The 22,623-nt window shown below is 50.6% G+C and overlaps 1 pseudogene; it reads left to right on the forward strand.

The window, feature by feature from the left end:
• LOC135521687 (solute carrier family 12 member 7-like) overlaps positions 1-22,623 on the forward strand; it is a 110,129-nt pseudogene that overhangs the window by 76,361 nt on the left and 11,145 nt on the right.

The raw sequence follows: 22,623 nt of genomic DNA on the forward strand, positions 1-22,623 counted from the left end.
CCGCCATTTTACGGTCTGCTATTACTGTTTTTTTTTCTCACAATATTTGTAAATTATTTTGTACATCATGTTTCTACAACCGTATCTTATGGCAGAAAAGAGCTTCTAGATATCAGGACAGTGATCACTCACCTCGGATTAGACAAATACTTTTTTCAACAACAGCAAGCAGGACTCACACGATATTCTCCAAACACCCCACAGGGCAGACATCCCAATTATTCGCAAAAGGAAGCAACGCAGAGGAATTGAGGACGTCGTCCCCACAATGACTGTACGTACGTACCCCAACCAGAATCCATGTATTACAGGCAACATTCGCACTGAGCTAAAGGGTAGAGCTGCCGCTTTCAAGGTGTGGGGTTCTAACCCGGAAGCTTACAAGAAATCCCGCTATGTCCTGCGATGAACCATCAAACAGGCAAAGTGTCAATACAGGGCTAAGATTGAATCATACTACACCTGCTCCGACGCTCATTGGATGTGGCAGGGCTTGCAAACTATTACAGACTACAAAGGGAAGCACAACTGCGAGCTGCCCAGTGACACGAGCCTACCAGACAAGCTAAATCACTTCTCTGCTCGCTTCGAGGCAAGCAACACTGAGGCATGCATGAGAGGATCAGCTGTTCCGGATGACTGTGTGATCACGCTCTCTGTAGCCGACGTGAGTAAGACCTTTAAACAGGTCAACATTCACAAGGCTGCGGGGCCAGACAGATTACCAGGACGTGTGCTCCGAGCATGTGCTGACCAACTGGCAGGTGTCTTCACTGACATTTTCAACATGTCCCTGATCGAGTCTGTAATACCAACATTCTTCATGCAGACCACCATAGTCCCTGTGCCCAGGAACACAAAGGCAACCTGCCTAAATGACTACAGACCCGTAGCACTCACATCTGTAGCCATGAAGTGCTTTGAAATGCTGGTCATGGCTCACATCAACACCATTATCCCAGAAACCCTAGACCCACTTCAATTTGCATTCCGCCCAAACAGATCCACAGATGATGCAATCTCTATTGCACTCCACACTGCCCTTCCCACCAGGACAAAAGGAACACCTATGTGAGAATGCTATTCATTGACTACAGCTCAGCGTTCAACACCATATCACTAAGCTAAGGAACCTGGGACTAAACACCTCCCTCTGCAACTGGATCCTGGATTTCCTGACTGGCCGCCCCCAGGTGGTGAGGGTAGGTAGCAACACATCTGCTATGCTGATCCTCAACACTGAAGCTCCCCAGGGGTGCGTGCTAAGTTCCCTCCTGTACTCCCTGTTCACCCGCGACTGCATGGCCAGGGACGACTCCAACACCATCATTAAGTTTGCTGACAAAATAAGTGGTAGGCCTGATCACCGACAACGACGGAACAGCCTATAGGGAGGAGGTCAGAGACCTGGCTGGGTGGTGCCAGAATAACAACCTCTCCCTCAACGTAACCAAGACGAAGGAGATGGTTGTGGACTACAGGAAAAGGAGCACCGAGCACGTCCCCATTCTCATCAACAGGGCTGTAGTGGAGCAGGTTGAGAGCTTCAAGTTCCTTGGTGTCCACATCACCAATAAACAAGAATGGTTCAAACACTCCAAGACAGTCGTGAAGAGGGCACAACAAACCTATTCCCCTCAGGAAACTAAAAAGATTTGGCATGGGTCCTAAGATCCTCAAAAGGTTCTACAGCTGCAACACCGAGAGCATCCTGACCGGTTGCATCACTGCCTGGTACGGAAATTGCTCAGCCTCCGACCGCAAGGCACTTCAGAGGGTAGTGAGTATAGCCCAGTACATCACTGGGGCAAAGCTGCCTTCCATCCAGGACCTCTACACCAGGTGATGTCAGAGGAAGGCCCTCCACACACCTAAAGAACACGTAGCAGGACAGTAACCCAGCCTAGACCACCGCCCCACAAACCTAAAGAACAAGCGGCAGGACAGTAACCCAGCCTAGACCCCCACACACACCTAAAGAACAAGCAGCAGGACAGTAACCCGGCCTAGACACCCCCCCCCCACACACACACACCTAAAGAACTTGGGGTGGTAGCCTAGGTTCTACCTGGGCACCCAGAGCGGAGATCATATTTAATAATGTAACCAACTTCCTATTTCCCCTCCTCACAGGAATCATGGCTGGATCCAACCGGTCTGGTGATCTCAGGGACGCCCAGAAGTCCATCCCCATAGGAACCATCATGGCCATCGCCACCACCACCTTCATCTGTATCTTGAATGACTGCGACAACAGACCCAGCCATACAAGTGTCTTAATAGGACAAATACAAGCACCCAGGGGTGGAACTTTCACTGGGGGCATGTCCCCCCCACATTCCGAAATATCAGTTTTATCCCCCACGGTTTTATCATTGGAATGTGATACAAAACGAGGCGACGGTGTGCCTTTAGGACCTTTTGGACATCTCTGAGTGATCGGGTTTGTGGTTTTGGAGTGTTTATCCGACTGGGAAAATACAAAAAATGACCCACTTCTAAAACCAAAGTTGTGCCCCTGCAAGCACCTACCAGATTATTATAATACATGATCAGTCAATGCGTTGTTACTATGTACACTTTAAACTGTAAAGGTAGGTGGTGTTCATTTGGGTTCTCCGTAGCAAAACGTAGCAATGGTCATCGCAAATGAGAATTCTTTATTGGACAAGTTCAGGAAGCCTTACCGAACTTTACTCTGTTTGGCGCTCAAATGAAATGTGATCATGGTTTTGTTTTTCAACTCTTGCCGTCCAGATGCTAAGTTCCTTAACGGTGCCACCCAGACATTAGTTCTGTCATACTGTTTGGCGCCTGCATCGAGGGGGTGGTGCTGAGAGACAAGTAAGTGCTGTTTCACTTTTCACACTTGGTATGAAAGCAGTACAAATGTATTGTTTATTTGTTTCGCCCCCATATGGGCGTTGAGATAGAAATGATCATCTGGATTGAAAAACGTCTGTTTGCCTTTATAAAGCTGTTTGTCTGAACCACATAGGCCCTTGTAACACACAGTGTTATAAGGGGGAGAGTTCGAGTTAATTATACTGGATACACAATGGTCAAAGCTAGTGAGTGTCTGGTGAGTGAGTGTCTGGCTAGGCTTTTCTCTGTTTCAGACATGTGGTTATGCATATCCCAGTGTGAGCGTAGTATCTGAGGACTTTTCTAGTGAATACGTCTGTTTGTCCTAGGTTTGGGGACTCTGTCAAAGGGAACCTGGTGATTGGCATCTTGGCTTGGCCCTCCCCCTGGGTGATTGTGATTGGCTCGTTCTTCTCCTGCTGTGGAGCAGGTCTACAGAGTCTCACTGGAGCCCCCCGGCTGCTTCAGGCCATCGCAAGGGACGGCATCGTGCCATTCCTACAGGTCAGACACACACGTACTGTAGATGCACGCACAAACAAACAAACAAACAAACAAACAAACAAACTCTCTGGCTGTCCCTGTCTCACAGGTGTTTGGTCATGGCAAGGCTAATGGAGAGCCCACCTGGGCCCTGCTGTTGACTGGTGGGATCTGTGAGATTGGTATCCTCATCGCTTCTCTGGACGCTGTCGCCCCCATCCTCTCCATGTGAGTACCCCCCTCTACCATCCTCTCCATGTGAGTACCCCCCTCTACCATCCTCTCCATGTCAGTACCCCCCTCTACCATCCTCTCCATGTGAGTACCCCCCTCTACCATCCTCTCCATGTGAGTACCCCCTCTACCATCCTCTCCATGTGAGTACCCCCTCTACCATCCTCTCCATGTCAGTACCCCCCTCTACCATCCTCTCCATGTCAGTACCCCCTCTACCATCCTCTCCATGTGAGTACCCCCCTCTACCATCCTCTCCATGTGAGTACCCCCTCTACCATCCTCTCCATGTGAGTACCCCCTCTACCATCCCCTCCATGTGAGTACCCCCTCTACCATCCTCTCCATGTGAGTACCCCCTCTACCATCCTCTCCATGTGAGTACCCCCTCTACCATCCTCTCCATGTGAGTACCCCCTCTACCATCCTCTCCATGTGAGTACCCCCTCTACCATCCTCTCCATGTCAGTACCCCCTCTACCATCCTCTCCATGTGAGTACCCCCTCTACCATCCTCTCCATGTGAGTACCCCCTCTACCATCCTCTCCATGTGAGTACCCCCCTCTACCATCCTCTCCATGTGAGTACCCCCCCATCCTCTACCATCCTCTCCATGTGAGTACCCCCTCTACCATCCTCTCCATGTGAGTACCCCCTCTACCATCCTCTCCATGTGAGTACCCCCTCTACCATCCTCTCCATGTGAGTACCCCCTCTACCATCCTCTCCATGTGAGTACCCCCTCTACCATCCTCTCCATGTCAGTACCCCCTCTACCATCCTCTCCATGTCAGTACCCCCTCTACCATCCTCTCCATGTGAGTACCCCCTCTACCATCCTCTCCATGTCAGTACCCCCTCTACCATCCTCTCCATGTCAGTACCCCCTCTACCATCCTCTCCATGTGAGTACCCCCTCTACCATCCTCTCCATGTCAGTACCCCCTCTACCATCCTCTCCATGTCAGTACCCCCTCTACCATCCTCTCCATGTCAGTACCCCCTCTACCATCCTCTCCATGTCAGTACCCCCTCTACCATCCTCTCCATGTCAGTACCCCCTCTACCATCCTCTCCATGTCAGTACCCCCCTCTACCATCCTCTCCATGTGAGTACCCCCTCTACCATCCTCTCCATGTCAGTACCCCCTCTACCATCCTCTCCATGTCAGTACCCCCTCTACCATCCTCTCCATGTCAGTACCCCCTCTACCATCCTCTCCATGTGAGTACCCCCTCTACCATCCTCTCCATGTGAGTACCCCCTCTACCATCCTCTCCATGTGAGTACCCCCTCTACCATCCTCTCCATGTGAGTACCCCCTCTACCATCCTCTCCATGTCAGTACCCCCTCTACCATCCTCTCCATGTCAGTACCCCCTCTACCATCCTCTCCATGTCAGTACCCCCTCTACCATCCTCTCCATGTCAGTACCATCCTCTACCATCCTCTCCATGTCAGTACCCCCTCTACCATCCTCTCCATGTGAGTACCCCCTCTACCATCCTCTCCATGTCAGTACCCCCCTCTACCATCCTCTCCATGTCAGTACCCCCTCTACCATCCTCTCCATGTCAGTACCCCCTCTACCATCCTCTCCATGTGAGTACCCCCTCTACCATCCTCTCCATGTGAGTACCCCCTCTACCATCCTCTCCATGTGAGTACCCCCTCTACCATCCTCTCCATGTGAGTACCCCCTCTACCATCCTCTCCATGTGAGTACCCCCTCTACCATCCTCTCCATGTGAGTACCCCCTCTACCATCCTCTCCATGTCAGTACCCCCTCTACCATCTCTCTCCTCCCATGTTCTCCACCTACCAACCTCTCTCATTCCTCTCCATTTGACCTTCTTTGTTTCATCCTTCCATCCATCCTCTCCATTGAGTCCCATCTGCTGTAATGTATCCTAATCCATGTTGAGAACTGGTCTCTGGATGTTAACTGACCATCCTCTCCATTGTAGTATCCCTCTCCATCCTCTCCATGATGTGCTACCTGTTTGTTAACCTGGCCTGTGCCCTCCAGACCCTGCTCTGCACCCCCATCCCCGCTCTCCATGGTAGTAAAGCCCCTCTACCATCATGGTGCTGGCTCCATGTGAGTTAGCACCTAAGCTTCACTGTTTTCTCCTGCTTCATCAGGTACTGTAGTAGTCCATCCTCTCCAGGTTGTTATTGAGTACCCTCTGAGGACAGACACACATACAGATACACATCACATGTGAGTACCCCCATCTGGCACCATCCTATCCATGGGGCTTGTGAGTACCCCCTCTACCATCCTCTCCATGTGAGCTCTGCTCCCATGGGCGACTCCATCAGGTCCCTGCTGGGCCATGTGTGTCTGAGGGGGGCAGCTACCCCCTATCTACCATCCTTACTGAGGGGGGGGGGGCAGCTATCCACGTCCTCTGGGGGGGGGGGGGGCTATTACCCTCCTTACACATCAACTCTCTACCTTCCTTACTGGGGGGGGGGGCAGCTATTTTGTCCTTACTGAGGGGGGGCAGCTCATCCTTCCATCCCTCCCTCTGAGGGGGGGGGCACTTGCTCTCCCATCCTTACTGTAATGTAACCTATCTACCCGTCCTTCTACCCATCCTTAGTGTTGCAGAACTGGTCCTTACTGGATGTTAACCTTACTGAGGGGGGCAGATCTACCCGGTCCTTACACTTGCTCTCCCATCTGCTTACTGTAGCTTTCTACCTAATCTATCTACCCGTCCTTACTGGGTTCTGGATGTTAACTGTCCTTGTTAAGATGGGCAGTGGTCTACCCTCCTTACTGCCCCCCCTCAGAGCTATCTACCCGTCCTTACTGTATATCCCTCTCCCCCGTCCTTACAAGTTCTATCACTGATGGGAAAGCTATCTACCCGTTTACTTAACCATGGTGGGCAGCTATCTAATGTCCTTACTGAGGGCAGCTATCTACCCGTCCCTGCTCCCCCGTCCTTACTGGGGGGCAATTAGCCTTACTGAAGTTCTATCACTGTTTTACTGAGGGGGCAAATCTACCCTTACTGAGGGGGCAGCTATCTACCCGTCCTTACTGAGGGGGCTGTTCTAATGTCCTCTGAAATCTACCCGGACTCTGTTTCTCCTGCTAATCCTTACTGGAGTAGCTATCTCCCGTCCTTACTGGAGGGGTCTGTTATCCTGGAGGGGGGGCACTATCTACCCGTCCTGACATCTACCCGTCCTTACTGAGGACAGTCCTTACTGAGCATATCAGTCCTTACAGGACCTCTGACTGGACAGACTACCCGTCCTTACTGAGGGGGCAGATACACATCCTTACTGAGGGGGGCAGCTATACATCTGGAGCCGGGGCTTGTGGCAGCTATGGGCCAGGTGTTTCTATAGCCTAGCTAAGGAGCCTTGGCTCTGCTCCCATGGGCGACTCCAGAAAGCAGGTCCCTGCTGGGCCACTGGTGTGTCTTACTGGGGGGGCTATCTACCCGTCCTTACTGGGGGGGCAGCTATCTACCCGTCCTTACTGGGGGGGGCAGCTATCTACCCGTCCTTACTGGCGGGGGGCAGCTATCTACCCGTCCTTACTGGGGGGGGCAGCTATCTACCCGTCCTTACTGGGGGGGGCAGCTATCTACCCGTCCTTACTGAGGGGGCAGCTATCTACCCGTCCTTACTGAGGGGGCAGCTATCTACCCGTCCTTACTGGAGGGGGGGCAGCTATCTACCCGTCCTTACCGAGGGGGGGGGCAGCTATCTACCCGTCCTTACTGGCGGGGGGCAGCTATCTACCCGGTCCTTACTGAGGGGGGGCTATCTACCCATCCTTACTGGGGGGGGGCAGCTATCTACCCATCCTTACTGGGGGGGCAGCTATCTACCCATCCTTACTGAGGGGGCAGCTATCTACCCGTCCTTACTGGGCTATCTACCCGGGGGGGCAGCTATCTACCCGTCCTTACTGAGGGGGCAGCTATCTACCCGTCCTTACTGGAGGGGGGGGGCAGCTATCTACCCGTCCTTACTGAGGGGGCAGCTATCTACCCGTCCTTACTGAGGGGGGGGGCAGCTATCTACCCCTCCTTACTGAGGGGGCAGCTATCTACCCCTCCTTACTGAGGGGGCAGCTATCTACCCCCTCCTTACTGGGGGGGCAGCTATCTACCTGTCCTTACTGGAGGGGGGGGGGGCAGCTATCTACCCGTCCTTACTGGGTGGGGGGCAGCTATCTACCAGTCCTTACTGAGGGGGGCATCTCTTTTATCGTGTCCACAGGTATATGGATCTGAGTTAAAGGTCCAATGCAGAGTTTTTATCTCAATATCAAATCATTTCTGGATAACATTTAAGTACCTTACTGTGATTGTTTCCAAGTAGTGGTAAGAAATAGTAAAAACAGGCCAAAATGTCAAGCTGTCTTCTCTAACAGCTTTTACTGTTATAGGGACAATTATCATCGTTTCCACAGTATTATTCCAACCTCCGTACTGTGGAAATGTATATAAAACACAGGACAATCATGTTTTTTACTGCACTGGGCCTTTAAACAAGTAAGGGTATTTGCTGTCTGCTACTGAAGTCCAGAGAGAACACGTGATTGGCTTTGGTTATCCTTAAATGAGTTCTAACATGCTAAAATTTGAATTTTCCCTTTAAGGCGAGTGACTTTTACCTCCATTTTGTCTTTCTCTCGTCCCCAACAGGGCTCTGTCTTTCTTGGGCGCCAGTCTGTGTGTCTCCCTGATGTTCATCTCCTCCTGGTACTATGCCCTGGTGGCCATGCTCATCGCTGGCTGTATCTACAAGTACATTGAATACAGAGGGTAAGAGCTCATTTATTCTACATTTTTGTTCTCTCAACACAAATAGGATATACGTATTATAATAATGGTGAGATCCTGATTAGTTGTAGCTCTCTCTGTTTGTCCTGGACCTCCTGGCACTCCTCCTCTTCTCGTTCTCTCCCATCTCCAGGGCGGAGAAGGAGTGGGGGGACGGTATCCGTGGTCTATCGCTCAACGCTGCCCGCTACGCCCTCATTCGCCTGGAGGAGGCACCGCCCCACACCAAGAACTGGAGGTGCGCGTGTGTTTAGGTTTATGTGCATATACGTTTGTTTTGCTACAACAGTGACACCACATTTCTGAACAAACAGCAGTAGCCAGATGTGGGACTCTGCAACAGAGGCTAGACAACATGGTGTATTCTTACCATTAACTGAGTAATCCAGAGAATGAGAGAGAATTACTATTTGATTAATCTGTGAGCCTTCTCCGTAATCTCACTGTGAAAAAAGATACCGGTAAGCCTGAACAGCGTAGCAGCCCCAGGACAGTGCCTGTCCAAAAAAGTGGAGCATTTACATCAGGAAAGATTGAGGTCAAACTTGAGTATTGGGTCCTCTCCCGTCTGCCACTGGCATCATCCACAGTGCCATTCCCAGGGCATAGCCTAATCTACAGTGTCAAAATCAAGATCTCTCCCTGTGCCATCTGGCGCGGAGTGGCGAGATACAGAGTACTTACACCCACCCATCGCCCACACTCGGCTCGCAACGTGCCCCCCTAAGCCTCTTTACACAGTAGCTGACGTGCCACCAGCCTTCGACAGCAGGAGCCGTGTACCGGGACTGTTAGGAAGCAGGAGCCGTGTACCGGGACTGTTAGGAAGCAGGAGCCGTGTACCGGGACTGTTAGGAAGCAGGAGCCGTGTACCGGGACAGTTAGGAAGCAGGAGCCGTGTACCGGGACAGTTAGGAAGCAGGAGCCGTGTACCGGGACTGTTAGGAAGCAGGAGCCGTGTACCGGGACTGTTAGGAAGCAGGAGCCGTGTACCGGGACTGTTAGGAAGCAGGAGCCGTGTACCGGGACTGTTAGGAAGCAGGAGCCGTGTACCGGGACTGTTAGGAAGCAGGAGCCGTGTACCGGGACTGTTAGGAAGCAGGAGCCGTGTCCGGGACTGTTAGGAAGCAGGGGACTGTTAGGAAGCAGGAGCCGTGTACCGGGACTGTTAGGAAGCAGGAGCCGTGTACCGGGACTGTTAGGAAGCAGGAGCCGTGTACCGGGACTGTTAGGAAGCAGGAGCCGTGTACCGGGACTGTTAGGAAGCAGGAGCCGTGTACCGGGACTGTTAGGAAGCAGGAGCCGTGTACCGGGACTGTTAGGAAGCAGGAGCCGTGTACCGGGACTGTTAGGAAGCAGGAGCCGTGTACCGGGACTGTTAGGAAGCAGGAGCCGTGTACCGGGACTGTTAGGAAGCAGGAGCCGTGTACCGGGACTGTTAGGAAGCAGGAGCCGTGTACCGGGACTGTTAGGAAGCAGGAGCAGGGACTGTTAGGAAGCCGGAGCCGGGACTGTTAGGAAGCAGGAGCCGTGTACCGGGACTGTTAGGAAGCAGGAGCCGTGTACCGGGACTGTTAGGAAGCAGGAGCCGTGTACCGGGACTGTTAGGAAGCAGGAGCCGTGTACCGGGACTGTTAGGAAGCAGGAGCCGTGTACCGGGACTGTTAGGAAGCAGGAGCCGTGTACCGGGACTGTTAGGCAGGAGCCGTGTAACTGTTAGGAAGCAGGAGCCGTGTACCGGGACTGTTAGGAAGCAGGAGCCGTGTTAGGAAGCCGGGACTGTTAGGAAGCAGGAGCCGTGTACCGGGACTGTTAGGAAGCAGGAGCCGTGTACCGGGACTGTTAGGAAGCAGGAGCCGTGTACCGGGACTGTTAGGAAGCAGGAGCCGTGTACCGGGACTTAGTTAGGAAGCAGGAGCCGTGTACCGGGACTGTTAGGAAGCAGGAGCCGGGGACTGTTAGGAAGCAGGAGCCGTGTACCGGGACTGTTAGGAAGCAGGAGCCGTGTACCGGGACTGTTAGGAAGCAGGAGCCGTGGTACGGGACTGTTAGGAAGCAGGAGCCGGACTGTTAGGAAGCAGGAGCCGTGTACCGGGACAGTTAGGAAGCAGGAGCCGTGTACCGGGACTGTTAGGAAGCAGGAGCTGTTACTGTTAGGAAGCAGGAGCCGTGTACCGGGACTGTTAGGAAGCAGGAGCCGTGTACCGGGACTGTTAGGAAGCAGGAGCCGTGTACCGGGACTGTTAGGAAGCAGGAGCCGTGTACCGGGACTGTTAGGAAGCAGGAGCCGTGTACCGGGACTGTTAGGAAGCAGGAGCCGTGTACCGGGACTGTTAGGAAGCAGGAGCCGTGTACCGGGACTGTTAGGAAGCAGGAGCCGTGTACCGGGACTGTTAGGAAGCAGGAGCCGTGTACCGGGACTGTTAGGAAGCAGGAGCCGTGTGGGACTGTTAGGAAGCAGGAGCGGGGACTGTTAGGAAGCAGGAGCCGTGTACCGGGACTGTTAGGAAGCAGGAGCCGTGTACCGGGACTGTTAGGAAGCAGGAGCCGTGTTAGGAAGCCGGGGGACTGTTAGGAAGCAGGAGCCGTGTACCGGGACAGGGACAGGAGCCGTAGGGACTGTTAGGAGCCGTGTACCGGGACTGTTAGGAAGCAGGAGCCGTGTACCGGGACTGTTAGGAAGCAGGAGCCGTGTACCGGGACAAGCAGGAGCCGTGTACCGGGACAGTTAGGAAGCAGGAGCCGTGTACCGGGACAGTTAGGAAGCAGGAGCCGTGTACCGGGACTGTTAGGAAGCAGGAGCCGTGTACCGGGACAGTTAGGAAGCAGGAGCCGTGTACCGGGACTGACAGGAGCCGTTACTGTTAGGAAGCAGGAGCCGTGTACCGGGACTGTTAGGAAGCAGGAGCCGTGTACCGGGACTGTTAGGAAGCAGGAGCCGTGTACCGGGACTGTTAGGAAGCAGGAGCCGTGTACCGGGACTGTTAGGAAGCAGGAGCCGTGTACCGGGACTGTTAGGACAGGAGCCGTTAGGAAGCAGGAGCCGTGTACCGGGACTGTTAGGAAGCAGGAGCCGTGTACCGGGACTGTCAGGAAGCAGGAGCCGTGTACCGGGACTGTTAGGAAGCAGGAGCCGTGTACCGGGACTGTTAGGAAGCAGGATTGGATGTGTAGTTTTGATCTGGTTGTTTAAATCTTATCATCTGTCCAGTTTGTTTTGACTCCAAATGACCTCTAGTGAGAGTGTATACAGGATTTCCCTTTACTATTAAACCGTGCCTGTGTGTGTCTGTGTGTGTCTGTGTGTGTCTGTGTGTGTCTGTGTGTGTCTGTGTGTGTCTGTGTGTGTCTGTGTGGCTAACAAAACCATCGGACAATAGACAAGTTTAGTTTGTTATTTGATGTGTTCCATCAAATTTACTCTGAGCCATCCAGGCTGAATGACTCATACCGACCTCTGGTTAACTGAGCCATCCAGGCTGAATGACTCTCATACCGACCTCTGGTTAACTGAGCCATCCAGGCTGAATGACTCATACCGACCTCTGGTTAACTGAGCCATCCAGGCTGAATGACTCATACCGACCTCTGGTTAACTGAGCCATCCAGGCTGAATGACTCATACCGACCTCTGGTTAACTGAGCCATCCAGGCTGAATGACTCTCATACCGACCTCTGGTTAACTGAGCCATCCAGGCTGAATGACTCTTCCATCTGGTTAACTGAGCCATCCAGGCTGAATGACTCTGGACCTCTGGTTAACTGAGCCATCCAGGCTGAATGACTCTCATACCGACCTCTGGTTAACTGAGCCATCCAGGCTGAATGACTCATACCAACCTCTGGTTAACTGAGCCATCCAGGCTGAATGACTCATACCAACCTCTGGTTAACTGAGCCATCCAGGCTGAATGACTCTCATACCGACCATCCAGGCTGAATGACTGGTTAACTGAGCCATCCAGGCTGAATGACCTCTGGTTAACTGAGCCATCCAGGCTGAATGACTTAACTGAGCCATCCAGGCTGAATGACTCATACCGACCTCTGGTACCCATCCAGGCTGAATGACTCATACTGGTTAACTGAGCCATCCAGGCTGAATGACTCATACCGACCTCTGGTTAACTGAGCCATCCAGGCTGAATGCCATCCACCTCTGGTTAACTGAGCCATCCAGGCTGAATGACTCTCATACCGACCTCTGGTTAACTGAGCCATCCAGGCTGAATGACTCATACCGACCTCTGGTTAACTGAGCCATCCAGGCTGAATGACTCATACCGACCTCTGGTTAACTGAGCCATCCAGGCTGAATGACTCTCATACCACCTCTGGTTAACTGAGCCATCCAGGCTGAATGACTCATACCGACCTCTGGTTAACTGAGCCATCCAGGCTGAATGACTCATACCGACCTCTGGTTAACTGAGCCATCCAGGCTGAATGACTCTCATACCGACCTCTGAACTGAGCCATCTGGTTAACTGAGCCATCCAGGCTGAATGACTCTCATACCGACCTCTGGTTAACTGAGCCATCCAGGCTGAATGACTCTCATACCGACCTCTGGTTAACTGGCCATCCAGGCTAACTGAGCCATCCAGGCTGAATGACTCTCATACCGACCTCTGGTTAACTGAGCCATCCAGGCTGAATGACTCTCATACCGACCTCTGGTTAACTGAGCCATCTCTCATACCGACCTCTGGTTAACTGAGCCATCCAGGCTGAATGACTCATACCGACCTCTGGTTAACTGAGCCATCCAGGCTGAATGACTCTCATACCGACCTCTGGTTAACTGAGCCATCCAGGCTGAATGACTCATACCAACCTCTGGTTAACTGAGCCATCCAGGCTGAATGACTCATACCTCTGGTTAACTGAGCCATCCAGGCTGAATGACTCATAACCTCTGGTTAACTGAGCCATCCAGGCTGAATGACTCTCATACCGACCTCTGGTTAACTGAGCCATCCAGGCTGAATGACTCATACCAACCTCTGGTTAACTCTACAAAGCATTTTGACCTCTGACCTATGGACAGAAATGAATGATCTACATTAACACCCAAGTTACGCTTAGATACTGTTATAGGCAAATGCAGTGTAATGTAACTTATAACACAGTATGTTCATTCTGTCTTCCCTGGTTGTAGGCTATAATACAGTATGTTCACCCCTGTCTTCCCTGGTTGTAGGCTATAATACAGTATGTTCACCCCTGTCTTCCCTGGTTGTAGGCTATAATACAGTATGTTCACCCCTGTCTTCCCTGGTTGTAGGCTATAATACAGTATGTTCACCCCTGTCTTCCCTGGTTGTAGGCTATAATACAGTATGTTCACCCCTGTCTTCCCTGGTCGTAGGCTATAATACAGTATGTTCACCCCTGTCTTCCCTGGTCGTAGGCTATAATACAGCATGTTCATCCCTGTCTTCCCTGGTCGTAGGCTATAATACAGTATGTTCACCCCTGTCTTCCCTGGTCGTAGGCTATAATACAGTATGTTCACCCCTGTCTTCCCTGGTCGTAGGCTATAATACAGCATGTTCACCCCTGTCTTCCCTGGTCGTAGGCCCCAGATGCTGGTGCTATTGAACCTGGAGTCTGACCACACGGTGAAACACCCACGCCTGCTCTCCTTCTGCACCCAGCTCAAAGCAGGGAAAGGCCTGACCATCGTGGGCTCTGTGCTGCAGGGCACCTACATGACCAAGGAGGACGCGGTCAAGAAGGCTGAGCAGGTACTGTAGGCCCCGGAATCTCAGATTCTACGCTGTGGATGTGTTTCATTAGTCGTACGTGGCTGCTTCTTCTTCAGTAATGACGGGAAATAACCTGGTAGGTGGAAGGAAAACGGTGGGAATCTCTCTCCTTAACGTCTTTAATGTAGCAGGGATTTATGGAGGAACGGAGCTGAGGGAAGAAATACCCTGTAGACGACAGTAGATGTGTCCTATGTCTCTGAGACACCTGTTCAGAGAAGCAACCAGCGTGAGAGGAGTTTAGAGGTTGCTGCCAGTTATTCCTTTAAAGAGACTGTCATCTACTGGTAGACCAAAGCAATTTTCAGAGAGCAGTTCCTCAGATTACCACGAGAATGCTACAAATATCATGCCTCAACGCCAAAAAAAAACAAACAGGTTTTGAAGACAAGGGTAATGATAACCAGGGTTTGAGTCCATTACGATTGTTTCACATCAGGAAATCATATTATTGTCCTTCTTTTCTCACTCTTTCTCCATCAGAACGTCAAGTCGTCGATGGCGACGGAGCGTACCAAGGGCTTCTGCCATGTGGTGGCATCGTCCAACCTGCGCGATGGTTTCTCCCACCTCATCCAGACGGCAGGCCTGGGAGGCATGAAACACAACACGGTCCTCATGGCCTGGCCCGGCACCTGGAAACAGTCTAATGACCCTGTCTCCTGGAAGAACTTCATAGGTTAGTCAGTGTGACCCACTGGGATTTGAGACTGCGCCAGTCTCAAATGTATTTTTCAGAATACAGTGGTCACCATTTACGTAATACATTAAATATATACATATAAATATATATAGATATGTCCGAGTTTACAACAGAAAAATACAAAAAAAATGCATGTTTTTTTCTTTGCATTAACTTTTACCAGATGTAATGTGTTATATTCTCCTACAATAATTTCACATTTCCACACACTTCAAAGTGTTTCCTTTCAAATGGTATCAATAATATACATATCCTTGCTTCAGGTCCTGAGCTACAGGCAGTTAGATTTGGGTATGTCATTTTAGGAGAAATGTTTTTTTTTTAAAGGGTCCAATTTTTTTTTTTAGGTTAAATATATACATCTGAGTTTGCAAGCGACGTGGGACTGGTGAGCAGCACCTCACCGAGTCATCCATGACTTAGCACCACATCTACACATTTTTGAATGATGTTGATTCATGATGGTGAAGAGGGTGATTTTGAATTTACAATATACAACGGGGGTTGGCAACTAGGTTGTGGCCTCCACCAATTGGTTCCTGAGCTTGTAGTAGTCGGTGGGCCAGACTATAATTAGCCAATAGCCTACTAGCTTCCCAGTTCATAGCCCTACGCTAGACATTTAACGTTGTCAGCGGGATAATCATTTTAATAACAAAAAAACATTATAATGTGTATCTGATTACAGTGGTACAATCACCAACCGCTCTATTAATAGTCCTACCTACTCTATTCAAATATATTCAGCTGACCTTATTTCTCCAATGCGTCTTGTTTGCAACGCAACTGTCGCTGTTTGCAAAGAATTCAATCTGACGTCATTACGAATAATATTCAGAAGTTGATTTTCCGCACCGAGTCCAACGCAGAAAGGAGGTGGGCCTATTTAAGGAATGCAAGGTGACGGTATTGGAGGAAATAGCTGTCCCCTGACAAATAGGCCATATGGATAACATAATTGCGTCTGTCAAACAGGTAAGTCTACCTCCTAAGTCTTAGTGTTCTTGTTGGTGCGTTTGCCTTCTCAACATTCATATGGATTTTAGAAACGCCGATCTACACGCGAGTGGAGGCTGCATCTCATTTCGTGTTTCCACACGGGGTTGATGGCTGCATCTCATTTCGTGTTTCCACACGGGGTTGATGGCTGCATCTCATCTCGTGTTTCCACACGGGGTTGATGGCTGCATCTCATCTCGTGTTTCCACACGGGGTTGATGGCTGCATCTCATCTCGTGTTTCCACACGGGGTTGATGGCTGCATCTCATCTCGTGTTTCCACACGGGGTTGATGGCTGTGTCTCATCTCGTATTTCCACATGGGGTTATATGGCATTCTCTTGTTTTTATCATGGACATATTTCCACATGACAGTTTTATGGCTGCATCTCATCTTGTATTTCCACCACTGGGTTGATGGCTGCATCTCATTTCGTATTTCCACACGGGGTTGATGGCTGCATCTCATTTCGTATTTCCACACGGGGTTGATGGCTGCATCTCAAACTCATTTTTTTTAATGGATCCAATTATATTCCATTCTCTTGTTTTTATCATGGACATAATATTGAACTTTCACATGACAATTTTACATATTTTATCAAGCTATTGGTGCTTCTATTTATATCAAACCATTTGACCACTGTAGGTTGAGATTGTTGTTTCCTAACATTATTTCTTTACAATTTTCTTGTTGGGAATAAAAAAAAAAAAAAAGGTATACCCATCAAATCCCACATTAATGACGTCCTGTGTGTTAATGACGTCCTGTGTGTTAATGACGTCCTGTGTGTTAATGACGTCCTGTGTGTTAATGACGTCCTGTGTGTTTTTGTGTCTGGATTGGGGAAGGTGGGAAACGTATCAACGAGAGAAAGGAAGTCAATCAATCTTATAAATTCTCTTCTGTTTATGAGCTGCCACTCCTCATGCCACGAAGGAGAAAATGATACCAACGTTAAACTTTGATTCATTGATTGAATGAAACCACCTTGTGAATCATGACGGTCGTTATGACTGGAAAAGATAAAAACAATTCAGATTCACGTTTGTGAATGGACCCTACGAGAGGACATCTTAGCACTTCCCACACGTCTCATAGGTCTAAACAAAACATAGAAAACACTGCCAGAAACACACAATAGGACCAGTCAGACGGATACCTCCCACCCCACACCTGTCCATGTATCAGATACCTTTCCTCCCCTCCCACCCCACACCTGTCCATATGTCAGATACCTTTCCTCCCCTCCCACCCCACACCTGTCCATATATCAGATACCTTTCCTACCCTCCCACCCCACACCTGTCCATATATCAGATACCTTTCCTCCCCTCCCTCCCCACACCTGTCCATATGTCAGATACCTTTCCTCCCCTCCCACCCCACACCTGTCCATATGTCAGATACCTCCCCTCCCACCCCACACCTGTCCATATATCAGATACCTTTCCTCCCCTTCCACCCCACACCTGTCCATATATCAGATACCTTTCCTACCCTCCCACCCCACACCTGTCCATATATCAGATACCTTTCCTCCCCTCCCTCCCCACACCTGTCCATATGTCAGATACCTTTCCTCCCCTCCCACCCCACACCTGTCCATATGTCAGATACCTCCCCTCCCACCCCACACCTGTCCATATATCAGATACCTTTCCTCCCCTTCCACCCCACACCTGTCCATATATCAGATACCTTTCCTCCCCTCCCACCCCACACCTGTCCATATATCAGATACCTTTCCTCCCCTCCCTCCCCACACCTGTCCATATGTCAGATACCTTTCCTCCCCTCCCACACCTGTCCATATGTCAGATACCTCCCCTCCCACCCCACACCTGTCCATATATCAGATACCTTTCCTCCCCCTCCCACCCCACACCTGTCCATATGTCAGATACCTTTCCTCCCCTCCCACCCCACACCTGTCCATATGTCAGATACCTTTCCTCCCCTCCCACCCCACACCTGTCCATATGTCAGATACCTTTCCTCCCCTCCCCTCCCCACACCTGTCCATATGTCAGATACCCATCCCCTCCCACCCCACACCTGTCCATATGTCAGATACCTTTCCTCCCCTCCCACCCCACACCTGTCCATATGTCAGATACCTCCCCTCCCACCCCACACCTGTCCATATGTCAGATACCTTTCCTCCCCTCCCACCCCACACCTGTCCATATGTCAGATACCTTTCCTCCCCTCCCCTTCCACCCCACACCTGTCCATATGTCAGATACCTTTCCTCCCCTCCCACCCCACACCTGTCCATATGTCAGATACCTTTCCTCCCCTCCCACCCCACACCTGTCCATATGTCAGATACCTTTCCTCCCCTCCCACCCCACACCTGTCCATATGTCAGATACCTCCCCTCCCACCCCACACCTGTCCATATGTCGGATACCTTTCCTCCCCTCCCACCCCACACCTGTCCATATGTCAGATACCTTTCCTCCCCTCCCACCCCACACCAGTCCATATGTCAGATACCTTTCCTCCCCTCCCCTCCCACCCCACACCTGTCCATATGTCAGATACCTTTCCTCCCCTCCCCACACCTGTCCATATATCAGATACCTTTCCTCCCCTCCCACCCCACACCTGTCCATATGTCAGATACCTTTCCTCCCCTCCCCACACCTGTCCATATGTCAGATACCTTTCCTCCCCTCCCCCACCCCACACCTGTCCATATATCAGATACCTTTCCTCCCCTCCCACCCCACACCTGTCCATATGTCAGATACCTTTCCTCCCCTCCCACCCCACACCTGTCCATATGTCAGATACCTTTCCTTTCCTCCCCTCCCACCCCACACCTGTCCATATGTCAGATACCTTTCCTCCCCTCCCCTCCCACCCCACACCTGTCCATATGTCAGATACCTTTCCTCCCCTCCCCTCCCCACACCTGTCCATATGTCAGATACCTTTCCTCCCCTCCCACCCCACACCTGTCCATATGTCAGATACCTTTCCTCCCCTCCCACCCCACACCTGTCCATATGTCAGATACCTTTCCTCCCCCACCCACCCCACACCTGTCCATATGTCAGATACCTTTCCTCCCCTCCCCTCCCACCCCACACCTGTCCATATGTCAGATACCTTTCCTCCCCTCCCACCCCACACCTGTCCATATATCAGATACCTTTCCTCCCCTCCCACCCCACACCTGTCCATATGTCAGATACCTTTCCTCCCCTCCCACCCCACACCTGTCCATATGTCAGATACCTTTCCTCCCCTCCCACCCCACACCTGTCCATATGCCAGATATGGTAGACCTTCAGGCTACTCCAGTGATATGTAATAGCCTATATACTTTATGTGTCTGTAGAAACCTTGAGATCCTCTGGTTCTCACGGTCAAGGTAATGATCCAATACCTCGTCAGTGTACTCTGTGAAGAGGGAACAATGATATGTAGTTTAAAAACATTGTTCCAAAAACAGCACAAATGTGACTTTCATTTTCGCTATAGAATCACTGGTCCTCATTCCAAGTTGCCCATCAAAATATTTAGGGTCATATGACGATCTGCTCTGCCATTCTTCCCCATCACACCAGGGCTGCCCAGAATATCGGGTTGCTATAAGACATAATGGGAAAATAATGGACCCGTGAAAAAAACTATCAAATAGCTTCCCACTACCATGAGATGTATATATTTAATGCATTAATTTAATGATAACCACAGCCCTTCAAAAAAAATACATTTAAATCACGTTTTAATGAGAGAGATAAAATCCCACCCTGCTCCATGTATTCAATGTATTCTATTTCAAATGTGGCTCCCAGTGTGACTCCTTCCCGGCTATTATGAAGCATCTTACAATTACATGTTTTTTTTTTATTAATTTTTTTACATGTGTTTTTTAAATTAACATGATGCACAATCCTCTATAATAGCATTACTGAGATGGGGGCGCGTGTTTGTGTGTACGTATTTATCCGCCTTTCTCTCTCTGTCCTCTCCACAGAAACTGTGAGGGAGACCACGGCGACGAGTCAGGCATTACTGGTGGCCAAGAACGTGGACAGCTTCCCCAGCAACACGGATCGCTTGGGCGAGGGCACCATAGACGTGTGGTGGATCGTCCACGATGGAGGACTGCTCATGCTGCTACCCTTCCTCCTCCGCCAGCACAAGGTATCTACGGTTGGCATTTCACCAGGTTGTAATACAAACAAACAAAAACACACCCTGGCCAGTTCATTAGGTACGTCCATCGAGTACCTGTCGGACCCCCTTTGCCTCCAGAACAGCCTGAATTCTACAAGGTGTGGCGTTCAAACGTTGCTCAATTGGTATCAAGGGTCGTAACGTGTGCCAGGACAACATCCCCCACACCATTACACCACCACTACCAGCCTGTACTGTTGACACAAGGCAGGATGAGTCCATGGACTCATGCTGCTTATGCTACTTCCTGACTCTGCCATCAGCCATGACGCAACAGGAACCAGGAGTCTCCCCCTACCGACCAGGCAATGTTTTTCCACTCCTCAGTTGTCCTGTGTTGGTGATGGGGTGCCCATTGGAGTCACTTCTGCTTGTTTTTAGCTGATAGGAACCTGGTGTGGTCGTCTGCTGTAATAACCCATCTGTGACAAGGATGGGCTACTTCGTTCCGAGATGCTGTTTTTTTTACACCACTGTTGTACTGCGCCAATATTTGCCTGTTTCTTGCCGTTCTCCTTCGACCTCTCATCAACAATCTGTTTTCGCCCACAGGACTGGCGCTGACTGGATGTTTTGTGTTTGTTGCACCATTCTCTGTAAACCTTAAACACACTCGTGCGTGAAAAGCCCAGGAGGCCGGCTGTTTCTGAGATACTGGAACCGGCGCGCCTGGCAACGACGATCATACCACGCTCAAACTCACTTAGGTCACTTGGTTTTGCCCATTCTAACGATGCCTGTCTGCCTGCTTTATATAGCAAGCCATGGCCTCGTGACTGAGAGGATGAACATACTGTACAGTACTTTAATTTTTAACACACTTTATTATACAATTATACTATGTAAATGACACGTTGTATTGGGTTACACACAGATCAAATGGAGAGTTTCATTCTCCTGTCTTTTCCCTCTATCTCTCCTACTCTTTTCTTTTTCACTCTTGTTTCCTATACCATCCTCGCTCTCTCCTCGCCTCTCCACGCCCTCTCCACGCCCTCTCCACGCCCTCTCCACGCCCTCTACACGCCCTCTACATGCCCTCTACATGCCCTCTCCTGGCCCTCTCCTGGCCCTCTCCACGCCCTCTCCACGCCCTCTCCACGCCCTCTCCACGCCCTCTCCACGCCCTCTCCACGCCCTCTCCACGCCCTCTCCACGCCCTCTCCACGCCCTCTCCACGCCCTCTCCACGCCCTCTCCACGCGCTCTCCACGCGCTCTCCACGCGCTCTCCACGCCCTCTCCTGGCCCTCTCCACGCCCTCTCCACGCCCTCTCCACGCCCTCTCCTCACGCTCTATCTTCGCTCTCTCTCTCTCTCCAGGTCTGGAGGAAGTGTAAGATGCGTATCTTCACGGTGGCTAATATGGATGACAACAGTATTCAGATGAAGAAGGACCTGCAGATGTTCCTCTACCACCTCCGTCTGGACGCTGAGGTGGAGGTGGTGGAGATGGTGAGCTTACCTGTACACCTCTGGGGCACTGACATGTCCCATTAATAACTTACACGCCCCAGTTAATAACTGACCTGCCCCAGTTAATAACTGACCTGCCCCGGTAATAGCTGACCTGCCCCGGTAATAGCTGACCTGCCCCGGTAATAGCTGACCTGCCCCGGTAATAGCTGACCTGCCCCGGTAATAGCTGACCTGCCCCGGTAATAGCTGACACGCCCCGGTAATAGCTGACACGCCCCTATAGAACCGGTAATAGCTGACACGCCCCGGTAATAGCTGACACGCCCCGGTAATAGCTGACACGCCCCGGTAATAGCTGACAGGCCCCTATAGAACCGGTAATAACTGACATGTTCCATTAATACCTGACATGTCCCTATAGAACCATTAATAAATGACATGTCCCTATAGAACCATTCATAACTGACATGTCCCAATAATAACTGACATGTCCCTATAATAACTGACATGTCCCTATAATAACTGACATGTCCCAATAATAACTGACATGCCCCTATAATAACTGACATGTCCCAATAATAACTGACATGTCCCTATAGAACCGTTAATAACTGACATGTCCCATTCATAACTGACAATATGCCTTACCCTGCATAATAATGTGTGTGTGATCAGCACGACAGCGACATCTCAGCCTTCACCTATGAGAAGACCCTGGTGATGGAGCAGCGCTCCAGATGCTGAAACAGATGCAGCTGTCGCGGACGGAGAGGGAGAGAGAGGTAACGCCGCCCCCTGTCTACAGGGCACACTCGCTACAACAGTCGGCCTTTTAAGGGTCCGTACCAAATGTACCCTATTCCTTTTATAGGGCACTACTCTTAACCAGGACCTATAGGCTCTGGTCAAAAGGAGTGCACTAAATAGGGCTTAGGGTGCCATTTGGTACGTTACCCATGTCAGTGTAGGTATTCTGTTTCTATAAAGAAATATAATATGTTACTGATTTTCAACACCTTCATCAGAAAATTCATGTTATATTAATTTAGTATGTTTATCTTGAAGGTGGTTTCATGTTTCTTTCTTGAATGTACTTATTGTGACTTGCAAGTCAGTCTTGATGAGACAAAA

Source organism: Oncorhynchus masou, chromosome 30, assembly GCF_036934945.1.
Source record: "Oncorhynchus masou masou isolate Uvic2021 chromosome 30, UVic_Omas_1.1, whole genome shotgun sequence".
In the NCBI taxonomy this organism is placed as follows: Eukaryota; Metazoa; Chordata; class Actinopteri; order Salmoniformes; family Salmonidae; genus Oncorhynchus; species Oncorhynchus masou.